Source organism: Anser brachyrhynchus, assembly GCF_964034855.1.
Source record: "Anser brachyrhynchus genome assembly, chromosome: 4".
In the NCBI taxonomy this organism is placed as follows: Eukaryota; Metazoa; Chordata; class Aves; order Anseriformes; family Anatidae; genus Anser; species Anser brachyrhynchus.
In genome coordinates, this window is record NC_137698.1 from 24,083,509 (window position 1) to 24,094,764 (window position 11,256).

The 11,256-nt window shown below is 35.9% G+C and overlaps 1 long non-coding RNA gene across 1 annotated transcript; it reads left to right on the top strand.

Moving 5' to 3' along the window:
* Positions 1 to 392: 392 nt before the first annotated feature.
* On the top strand, positions 393 to 2,317 carry LOC308193781. Its single transcript, XR_013949914.1, has 3 exons — positions 393 to 456; positions 1,637 to 1,782; positions 2,032 to 2,317. It is a non-coding gene; the product is annotated as an uncharacterized lncRNA (long non-coding RNA).
* Positions 2,318 to 11,256: the final 8,939 nt, after the last annotated feature.

Genomic DNA, 11,256 nt, shown 5'->3' on the forward strand with positions numbered 1-11,256 from the left:
CTCATCTAATTGTGGCCTTTGGAGAGAAGCATTTCTTTCCTCACCCAATTCTCCCTTTTTCCTTACTGCATTTCCCAGCTCTTTTTTTCTGTTTTTCTGTCATCCAAACCTTCACAAGTATGTACACAGTACACTTATCACACCTCCTAGCTCATGCAGTCTGAGATAGATAAAATGAGAAAATGCCTTGTTTTTAAATCCCTCCCAGACTATGGATACAGCAAAAGCCAGGCAATTAAAGATTTAGGCAGCTCTATACATGTCCTGGCAGAAAATTCAGTGTTGAGGGACTTCAGAGCTCACAAAGGAAATGCAGCAGCTGAATGGGGATTTTTTTGAATGCCAGTGATACTTAATTTGGACTTAGTAGCATAATTGCCACTTAAAGAAACTAAGTCTCTGTAGTGAACCTTCCCCAAATATCATGTGGTTCACAACAAAATCAACAACCCTGTGGTAAGTCCCATTTTACTTTCATAGGACTATCTTAAGTGCTGTAATAGATTGGGATTTAATGGTTTTTCCTGCTGGTCTAGCAAGTTGGAGCTGGTATCACAGCAGTAATATTTTGGTATAGCAGATACCACAGTTGGCTCCATTGGCTTTTCCTAACACCTGATCTCTCATCTACCAGCTTTTAACAACATTATGTTTTGTGCCATTATTATTACACATTATATATCATATTCAACAGTAAGCTTCTTATTATTTAATCAGGAAGTCAGCACTTTTCTAAGCACTAGTGGTACAATTTATGTCTCATGCAAAAGCTTCAATTTGTAACTATATCTGTGCCATATAGCAGAGCAGTGTTTGCAAATTGAGATGAGGAGACATAGGAGTAAGCTATGTGTTGTTAACAATACTCTACACATTTAATACTCAACTCTATATTTAAAAACAAGCAAAAAAGAGCATTTTCAGTTTCCTGTACAGAAGAACATCACCAAGGCTTAAATCCCTAATATGAAACTAATTTCAGAAGCAGATGGCTGTATACAACTTTGATGGCCCTTCAGTTTCTTTATTGCAAATAAAATACTTGCTAGGTTTGGTAAAACAAAAGTAGAGCACAGCTGTCTTATCTGTGTATATTTTGACTAAGCACACATAATCAGCCTATAAATGATACTACACAGTTACAACAGAAAAATTATTTACACTGCATTTGTCATTCAGAGTCATTACTGAACATATGCACCCAAGTGAATAGGCACCGGGTACCTCTCCTCTACAGGCAGTTCATCAAAGAAAAGTAAAAGTAAACTACAGTATACTTCTTTCTAATATGAGGAGGAATCCTTCTGACTTATAAAGAAGCCTAAAGCATGGTGATAGAATCAAAATTATAATTAACTGTCATAAGCCTTAAGCAAATGTAAAGCATTATCTGTTTTATGAAATTTTGATCAGACTGTGATTAAATTATTTTTAGAGAAATGCAGTATGTGTCAGATCTCAATTATCCAGAGCTATCTTACCTGCAGGGAACACTGTTTTTTCATTTCATGTACCAACTTTTGTATGGAGTGCCTCTATAAAGAGTATTTTTGGTAGTTTCTTTTGCAAAGATTCATTTTTCCCAAGTGGCAAGCATTCTGATGATCTCATCTTATCTTTTTTGTTGTTCCTGCAGATATATGAAAGACAAAACCACTGTAACAAATACTGTCTACTGGTTTTCTGAATTGAGAGAGAAAAAAATGCCCTTTTGAGAGGAAAACAAATGAGTTTTCAACCTGCAAGCCCTGATTGCCTGCCCTTGCCTTATTACTGAAAGCAGTGAGTGACAGCCATATCTCACATGGATAGAGAGACTGAAAAGGAAGCTGTGGGGCAGAAAGGTTAAGAGCTACCTAGCTAGATTAGCTAATATCCACCTTGTGAAACGGTCTAACACTAACCTGTTACCATGTCTGTCATCACTGTTAGACCTGGCACAGTCAAAGTGTACAGAATGAGTAAACTCTTCATACACCACTTCAGACTCATTTCACCACCTTCCTCTTCCTTCTTCACTGTGTTTTGCAGGGCCATAAGACCACCTTTTTAACAACGATAACTTTCCTCAACCTCCATAGGACCTTGTTGTATTACCAAGACTCATCATGAAGGAACCTTATACTCATTTGATCTTGTTATTATTATTTATTAAAATATTAGTTTTGAGGAAAATACTAACTTTTTTTTAGCTTTAAAAATAAACTTTAATAATCTCATCTTTTCAAAATATTAATTATGAATAGACTGAACAATGTCAACTCAGAAATGAGGTGTAGACAAAATATGCATACAGAAAAGACTACTATTCCTATACTTTCCCACACAGCAGAAGAGAAAGTTTGCTACTTCAGATGAAGAGTACTTACTCTACCATAGGTCAATATTTCTACCTCGATCTATCTGGTAATCAGATTGCAGTGAGGAAAAAAGTAATAAGAGAGATGATCTTTACTCATGGGGAAAAGCAGAATCTGAGAGTTTCTGAGGAGAGATAGAATCATATATGAGACCTTATTGCGTAGTAGTCACAGTACATCAAAGTGAATTGCACATCAACGTATCCCAAAAGGAGAACTGACCCTTCCTCTTTGAGAAGAAATCCTGTTGCCTGTTCAGATACACTAAATATTTAGTTTTCTGAAAGACAGCTCACAAGGGGAAGCCCAGCTGCCAGACTGCCAGCAACTTTTAGATGTGTTGTTGTATTCACAGCATAAAAACAGTTTCCTGATTTGCTCAGAGACTAGTTCTCCAAGTGATTAGTTTCCAAAAGTAAGACTTTTCATTTCAACATGACACTTTTTTTTTTTTTTTTTTTTTTTTTTTTTTACATTTTATGGGTTAGTTTTACTATCAGTTCTGCTGCTACATGCCATTTTAAATGCAGGAAACAGCTGCTGAGCTTTTGTTTGTTTGTTTAAAAAAAAAAAGTAAAGACCATGTGCAATTCAACTATTCTACCTTTCTGTTTCTCTTGCATAATCCTCAAGCCCCCACTCCTTGTCTACTTATTTTTTCTGGTAGTTTCTGTTCACCTAAACTTGTCAACATTTAAGTGTTTAGCTGATTTAATTTTACTGCCACAGCTCTGACACTAAAACTGCCTTTCTATTGATATAGTTCTATTTGCAAAGAAGTGCTTTTCCTGGTATCTCTTATTTCAATGAGCAATATATGCTAACATGTCAAGAGCTGGTATATCTACAGCTCTGCTAGGGCTTTGTTGGCCTGACTGCATCATAAAATAGCTGGGAAATAACCAAAGTAGCTGTGACAGCAAAAAACTTCTAGGGTAGACCCAGTACGTCTTCCTTTCTCTTTATGTAGTTACTGTGTTTTGTTTGTTTGTTTGTTTTCTTAATCTCCCTTTCCATTATCTTTTCTGGTTTTTCTTTTTTTTTTTTTTTTTTTTTCCTTGTATGAGTAACTGAATTCATTGCTAACCAGGAGCACTTCATTATTCTTACCATCAGTTCTCTACGCTCCCCATATTATTTATTTTGGGGATTGTGGAGATTGCAAAACTGGATGCATGTGGGAAAAAGAGAAAAGGTAGTTGAGTAGCCTTACAAAGATACACACATCATGTGGCCAGGGATATTTCCAGTATTAGACCTGGTCACTAAGGTGAGGAAGGCCAGAGCCTACCCATATCATTCCCCATTTTGTACCCAGCCTTTGACATTTTTCTTTCCATTCTTAATGGATTATCAACACATAACTCTTAGAAGTTTTGATGCCACATTTCCTTTCAAAGGCATTTTCTTCACTTTTGAAGTGTAGGAATCTTTAATTAAGCATACTGCCCCCTTAAACACCTTTATCATTAATTATGAATGTGAACAATCAAATATTCTATCCTCATAATAATACTAAGATTAGATTAATATCAACTCTGAACTCTAGGATGCCGTCCAAAGTTCAGAAACAAAAGAGCAAGTAAGAAACAAGAAGTTTTAATAAAAAGGAGACTCCTCTCAGTGAGTTGCCCTGAGGTGGACAATGACAGGATTGTCACAGCTACATCTGCCTCAGAGGTTGCTGTCTCTCTGAGTTCATATGGGAGAAACATAGAGTCAACATTCACTCTCTCATCTTCTGCTTTCCAGCTATTGAGCTATTGTCCATCTAAATGCAAAAATACTATCTGAATACTTCCTAATATAGGGTGACAATAGTCATCATATGAATGTCTCTTTTATGACTTACTTGTTTCTTTTTCTTTTTCTTTTTTTTGGGGGAGGGCAGGGGGTGGGGATAAACAAAGGATTTGATCACAGATCTACAGAACTGTGCTCAAGAATATGTAACTTTGTTCTTTTAACATGTTACTGTATATGTTACTGTACAATTTGGCTTATCCATATCAGTAGATTTTCTATGGAAACCCCTTGACTGACGAAAAAGTAAACAGTTTTCAAAAATTATTTACAAGTAAATAAATAAATATTAAGAACTACAGAAACAGGTTATATTTCCCAATAGCAACCTCTGTCTTGTCCTGGTAGACTTTATTGCCCTGTGTTGGTCTTACTACCCATTCCAGGTCTCCACTGACAGAGAAGGAAGGACAGCAAGTCAGAGAAGGAGAGAAAATCCCAATGCGTGCTTGATGTGCTAATTCTTATCTTTGTAACATTGGCTACATTAATAGCACCAGATAAGCAGTCCTATTAGCTTCATTTAGAAGGCCTAAAACTGTGGTTTTCAGGGTCAACTGACTCACCTTGGACATATTAATAAACTATTTTAATAAATATGAATTATGTATGTAACTCCCAGATAAAATATATATTAAGATGCTACAAGCAATAACCTTACCTCAGCTTTATAGTGACATAAGGTAATAACCATATAGTTATGAAAAATACATTTTAAAATTTGAAATCCCAGATTAGATTTAGCTGGGTTTTAATGGCATATTTTTTTATTATACAGATAAATTTTTTCTCATGAGGTATCATTGCTGGACCAAATTAAGACTGTATGGTGGCTTTAATCTCACACTTCTGATTTTAAAATTATTAGAATACTTGTAAGGGTAAATTAACTTTAATTTGGAAGATTTGAATCCTTACTATAGAAATAATTGCAAAATTCCTGTAAATTATTCATACATATCCTGCCTTAGAAGTCTTTTTTAGTTCCCTGAAGGCTTAAAAGAAATTCAGAATGAGTGCTACTATATGCTATCACCAGCCAAGTGAAAACACCAAGTATTAAAAATAAGTCTTTTTTATTTTTATGGTTTATTTCAAGGACAGATTCATAGGTGCTAGTGACCAGTAGAGAGCAAGGAGACTGCTCTGACGCAAGAGCTGGCTGCCTAACCAGAAGGAGAATTAAGTTGAATCTGATCCTTAGTTTGTCAGGCTGTCTCCCCATTTAAAGCTGAAAGTACAAACAACAAAAGCCCTGTACTTGCTGGGCTTCCTTTCCACAGCCCACATGACTTTAATCAACGAGTAATACAGGGCAGCAGAGCCTCCAGGAGCCAGTATAGGGGGGGGCTGCAGTTAACCTATGCCCCACCCACGTGGCTCTTTCTACAGGGGAGTCAAGTAAGTGTTTGCATTACCTCTACTGTCACAATAGCCTTAAAAATTTTGAGTCATAGTTCAGAATACCTGTTGCCTTTACAATGACCACAAACACAATAAACATTAATAAATGAACTTGATTACCATGCATGAAGAATCTCTATGAGATTTCAACCCGTTTTAGTTCTACAGATACGTAGAAAGATTTTCTATTTCTTTGCTGTTATCTGTAGTGACAAGGATGGACTTAGATGGTAAATTTCCTAAGGACCTAATATGTAATTAACATAAGTTAATTAATGATTTCACTTGTCAGTTCAGTGCCCGAAGAATAAATGTAATTTTGTGAAGAATATGTAGTATTTCTCAAAGAAAGCAAAGATGTTCAATACCTGTTTTAAATGCAAAATCGAACTCCTTAACTCAGGAGTCATGACAAGGCTTTCCATAATAGCAAGGAAGAAATTAAATTGATATATCAGTAGTTAGCGTATTGCCATGTAGAAATAAATCACTGTTTATATTATATTGCACTTTACAGAATTAGAAGAGTTGAGAGGAAATTGATTAATGGAATAAGGCAGTAGGCACATTCCTTATGGCATTGGTGGAAAGTCTGTCTGAGTTTTTTGCTCCATATCCGTGATTTTTTATAACCTATATTTGATGATCCTTGATTGGTATAAAAGGCTGACAAAATCTCCCAGTCTCTCTCAGCCACTGCTAAGTCATCCTGCCCTCACTTTCTGCAAGGTTCTGACACCAAACAAACTGATGATTATTCTTACGATCATTCCAAATATATTATCATTATCACCAGAGCAATCAGCGTAAAACTTAAGGCACAAACAAAAAGACAATAATATGTGGAAGAAAGGAGAGAGCAATATTGTCTCTGTGTTTCACTACAAAAGACACCTGTAGTGCAGCAACTAAGAAAAAATGCATGCCATCCAGCTGGTATCATGCTTTTACAATAGTTGCAAGAATATATAGGCTGAAATCAAACCTGACACAAACTTGAATCCAAATTCAAGAAGATGTAGAAATCTTAACCAAGAATAGGAGTTCAGTTCCCCAAAGAGCTTAGAGGTGAGGGTCATGAGACTTACTAAGAAGCAGGAGATAGTCAGATGCAGAGCGATAGAGTTAGTTGCTCAAATTCACATAGAAAATTTTGGCTAGACACATAACTGAACAGAGATCTCCAACGTTTTGTACCAAATCTCAGTAGAACAATCTTCTACTATTCTTCTTCTTTTCAGAGACAATGGTATTAAACAGAGAGAGAGGGAGGACAAGAACGCTTTTCAGAAGTCTGTAAACTTAAGCTCAGCTTCTAGTCTAGGTCCCACACTTTAGTTGATCATCTTTCTACATTAGAAAATTATGCTTCTTTCCAGACTGGTGAGGACTTATAAATAGGTATTTATAAATAGTTACTAAAGTATATTTAATAAATTTTTCTCAGTTACACTATAGCTATGTCAGTTTCTAACAAAACGTATTAAAAATTGGTGTGTTGTAACAGTCAAGAAATATTTGAAATTCTGATTAATCCAGTCTGAGGTCTACAAATTACAGATTTTTTCTTGTGAAATTTTTGGTACCTAACAAATCAATATTTTCTTAAAATTAAAAGCTTTTTTAACTGCTGCATTCTTTGTAAGTACTTCTGCACAACACAGTGTGAGTGCCAATATTATAACTGTTTCTAAAGACAGTCAAAATTTGATATATTTCTAAGATGTCTCCTCTAAATGACTTTTTTTTTTTTCCCTAATTTGAGAGTCCTAACCTACTTAGCTGTTCTTCAAAGGGAAGCCTTCCTATATTTTTGTCACTCCGGTCCTGTCCTTGTTTTCTTGTCTTTCAAAATGCAAAAATAATCTGAGATGAGACCGGTGTGGACTGCAGTATGCAGGATGTGATCAGCAAGATAATAAGGTTCTTTGATCGACTTCTTATTTATTTTCTAGTAGTTACTAATATTTGGTATGCCTTTTGGCTGCTATTGAGCACTGAGTTGATATTTTGATGAGACAATCTAGTATTGCCACAAGATCTCAATCTTGAGTGGTAACAGTCACTTCAAGGTTCATTCTATAGTATGCAAAATTAAGAAGTTTTTTTCCCATATGCATCACTTGATATTTGCCTACTATGAATTTTATAAGCCATTTTGTTAGCTGGTCACTCAGCTTCATAATATCCTTGTGTAATTATTCAGTGCTTTCTCACTGTCATTGCTGTAAATAACTGTGTCAGCAAATATTCCCATTTCACTGCTCATCTTTCTTTCCGAGGTCATTGTGTCTGTTTTGAACAGCACAGACTCCAGGTTAGGATGCTTGCAAAACTGCACTGTAATCTCCCTCCTTGCAAAGAAGGCAGATTCCTGTCATTTAATAAAAAAATTTAAAAATTGACTGATCAATTTAAATAATGACTAACCTATGAGAAGACCCTCTAAAATGCCTGCCTAGGTTCCTTAAAAGTCTTTGGTGAGAGCTGTGTCCAGAAGTACAGAAGAAATCCAGTACACTATATCAACTAAATTGCTTTTACACACATTTGTTGAACACTGAAAAAAGCAATTTTTCCCTTTGCAGAAGTCACAGTGACTCCCTTCATGTAGGTTATAATTATTCATATACTTGTTATCTATGCATACCCACTAACTGTTTAACTGGTTTGTTTGTTTGTTTTAACCCATTCTACTGATTTTTATAGAGTTATTCAGGAGGGACCTTTCCGTGTTTATTATAACAAATGCATGTCAAACTTTACCTTAGACATCAAAGACATTTTGTTCACCTGTACTGCCCTTGATTGAACCTAAAATTTGTGGATCAGTCTAATATGATATGCCAGATTTCTTTAATTGTAGATACTTAAAATTCTCTTTTGAAAGCTACTGACTAAAGTAGCATTAAGAAATTCATGTTGTATTTATTTAACCATAATTATGATTACTAGTTACATAGCTAAAACTGTGTTAATTTTACAAAATTCAGTGTTAAAATGTGCAGTTGTTACTTTGAATTTCTGGTCCATAAGATAGAATTGCTTTGAAACACAAGCACACACAAAAAAGTTATCAGCATGCCCAATTCAAAACAAACTTACTTAAAAAAAAAAAAAAAAACAACAAAAAACTCACTTCCTAAATTGAAGAGCAGTATTTTGTTCCTACTCATCATTCATCTCTAATCCACATCTATCTCTTACATATTCCAGCCAACAACAACATATGCAGTCTATCCCTTCATCTTGGCAGACATCAAACACAGCATTTAAAAGTAAGCATTTAGACTATAAGCAATTATTTTTACTCAGCTTCTTAAAAGCTCCTAAATTTCACAGAAAGCCATTGATAATCTTCCCATATGTTTAGCAATGTTGTTGCCATGGCTTCTGACACAATTGTGCAGGGATATTAATACATTCAGAAATAACTGTTTAGGGGGTAATTTTGTGATAGGATGTCTAATTGATTAATGTTTCTGTTCATGAGAGCAAACTACTTGTACTGCAGACACCTGCAGAGTGGGATTCCACACAGGTTTGTGAATTCGCCTGACTCATGACCCATGTCTGTTCTGGCCTTGGGGTCAAAGTCTGACATTTCTAACAAACTGTGCAATGGTCTGTGCTACAAATATCTCTGATATTACTGCAGCTTAATTTCAGCTAACGCTTTTTTTTTTTTTTACATCATTGTTATCAAGAATAGGTTAAAAGCAGACTACACTCACTGACTGCACTGTTTATAACAAGAAAGAGCAATCCCAGACAAGTCTCAGCTTTTACCCCTGTGCTAATATTAATAATGGACACTGTGTGATTTAAGTAAACTCACACAAATTCAAATAATAGGAACTTCTCCAGCTCTGGTTATTAAAGCCAGGATAAAAGAAGCTACTGGAAAGAAAGATTCCAGCTTTGATATTTCATACAGGTAATGTGCCAGTCAAGGGCGTATAAAGTCTTAAAATATCGTAGAGAAATCAAGATATATTGTAAATCTAAGCTTAGTCTTCAGAGATTTCTAATCATGATTTATGGATGGAATTGACTTGGATGCAATAGGATGAATGTACGGTTTTCATGGTTTATGCAGTGAAAACCAACTTCAAAACACTTTTTTTTAAGTTTACCCATCTCTAACTGGGAAACAAAAAGGGAGTTTTGAACATCTTGAGGTAAATAGAAGTCATTTCCAAACAATAACTTTGAATTCATTTCCAAAATTATCTATATTGAGATCACTTGGCCTGTTCAGCCTGGAAAAGAGGAGGCTTGGGGGAGACCTCATCGTGGTCTACAGCTTCCTCACGAGGGGGAGTGGAGGGGAAGGTATGGGGGAGTGGAGGGGAAGGCACCGATCTATACTCTTTAGTCACCGGTGATAGGACCCTTGGGAATGGTGTCAAGCTGAGGCAGGTGAGGTTTAGGTTAGACATCAGGAAGAGGTTCTCTCCATCAGGAGAGGGTTGTCGCACACTGGAACAGGCTTCCCAGGGAAGTAGTCACTGCACCAAGCCTGTCGGAGTTTAAGAAGCGTTTGGACTGTGCACTTAGTCACATGGTCTGGATTTTTTGGTGAACCTGAGTGGTGCCAGGAGTTGGACTCAATGATCCTTGTGGGTCCCTTCCAACTTGGGATATTCTACGATTCTATGATTCTATATTGCATATTCCATTAAAATAAATATACATTATACAGATTTGTACCTTTAATAGTTGCTTTTACGATATTGCAAAATATTATTGTCAGGATGATAGAATGTCTAACTTTTACCTTCTCTATACTTTTGATAAAAATTCCAAGATGAAGCTTTAAAAAAAAAAAAAAAACAAGAAAAGAAAAAAAAACATATATGGAGTTTGACATCAGGGATCTGAGGAGTAATGGCATGATAACCTTGTAACCACACAGTCAAGCTCTGCAAGTCCTATATCATTCACTTAGCGGGAAAAAAATTCTTCCTTGACTACTGGATAATTGCATAGCTGATGACTCCCACTTAGAAAAGGCACTTAATTGCATCAGCAATGCTGGTGTTGACATCTGCCAAGGTCATTTGGATGCAGTCTTTTATAATCATTCATTTTCATGAAATGCACATAGACCCATAGTGTGCCTTATTTTCCTTAGAGATAGCAATAATGGAAACCTAACAACATTTTGAAATGTTTGCATTGTCATCATGGAAGTTGTTCTGGAATTAATAGGGGCATCAAGGGAAGGGGACAGGTTGCTACACCTGAATTTTAACCATGCTACAACTTCTTGGATGTTTGTGCATATAGGCTGAACTATGCATGCTATTTAACTGTCTCCTCAATGCACGAATGATGCATTTCCCAGATAGCCACATCCATCTTAAAAATGGAGGCTCAGAATGGATCTCTAGACATCTTTGGAAGATCAGAAGATTGAAGAGGTGAATAAAGACAATAAGAAAAAAACAATCTTAAACTTCAGCACGTACTACTTGAGCAGTGAGCTTCCAAACAGTTCTGAGAAAAACGAGAGAGGTTACAACTGACTACTTCTGAGTTTACTGAAGCAGATCTGGAACTTGACCAAAGAGATGCTGAGGCCTTGCTGAAAATATGTGAGAACCACTGACTGCTGATTAGATGGATCTTTTCCACCTGTTAGCTAGTCATATATTTCTATTAGATTTTGATGATTTATTGAGGA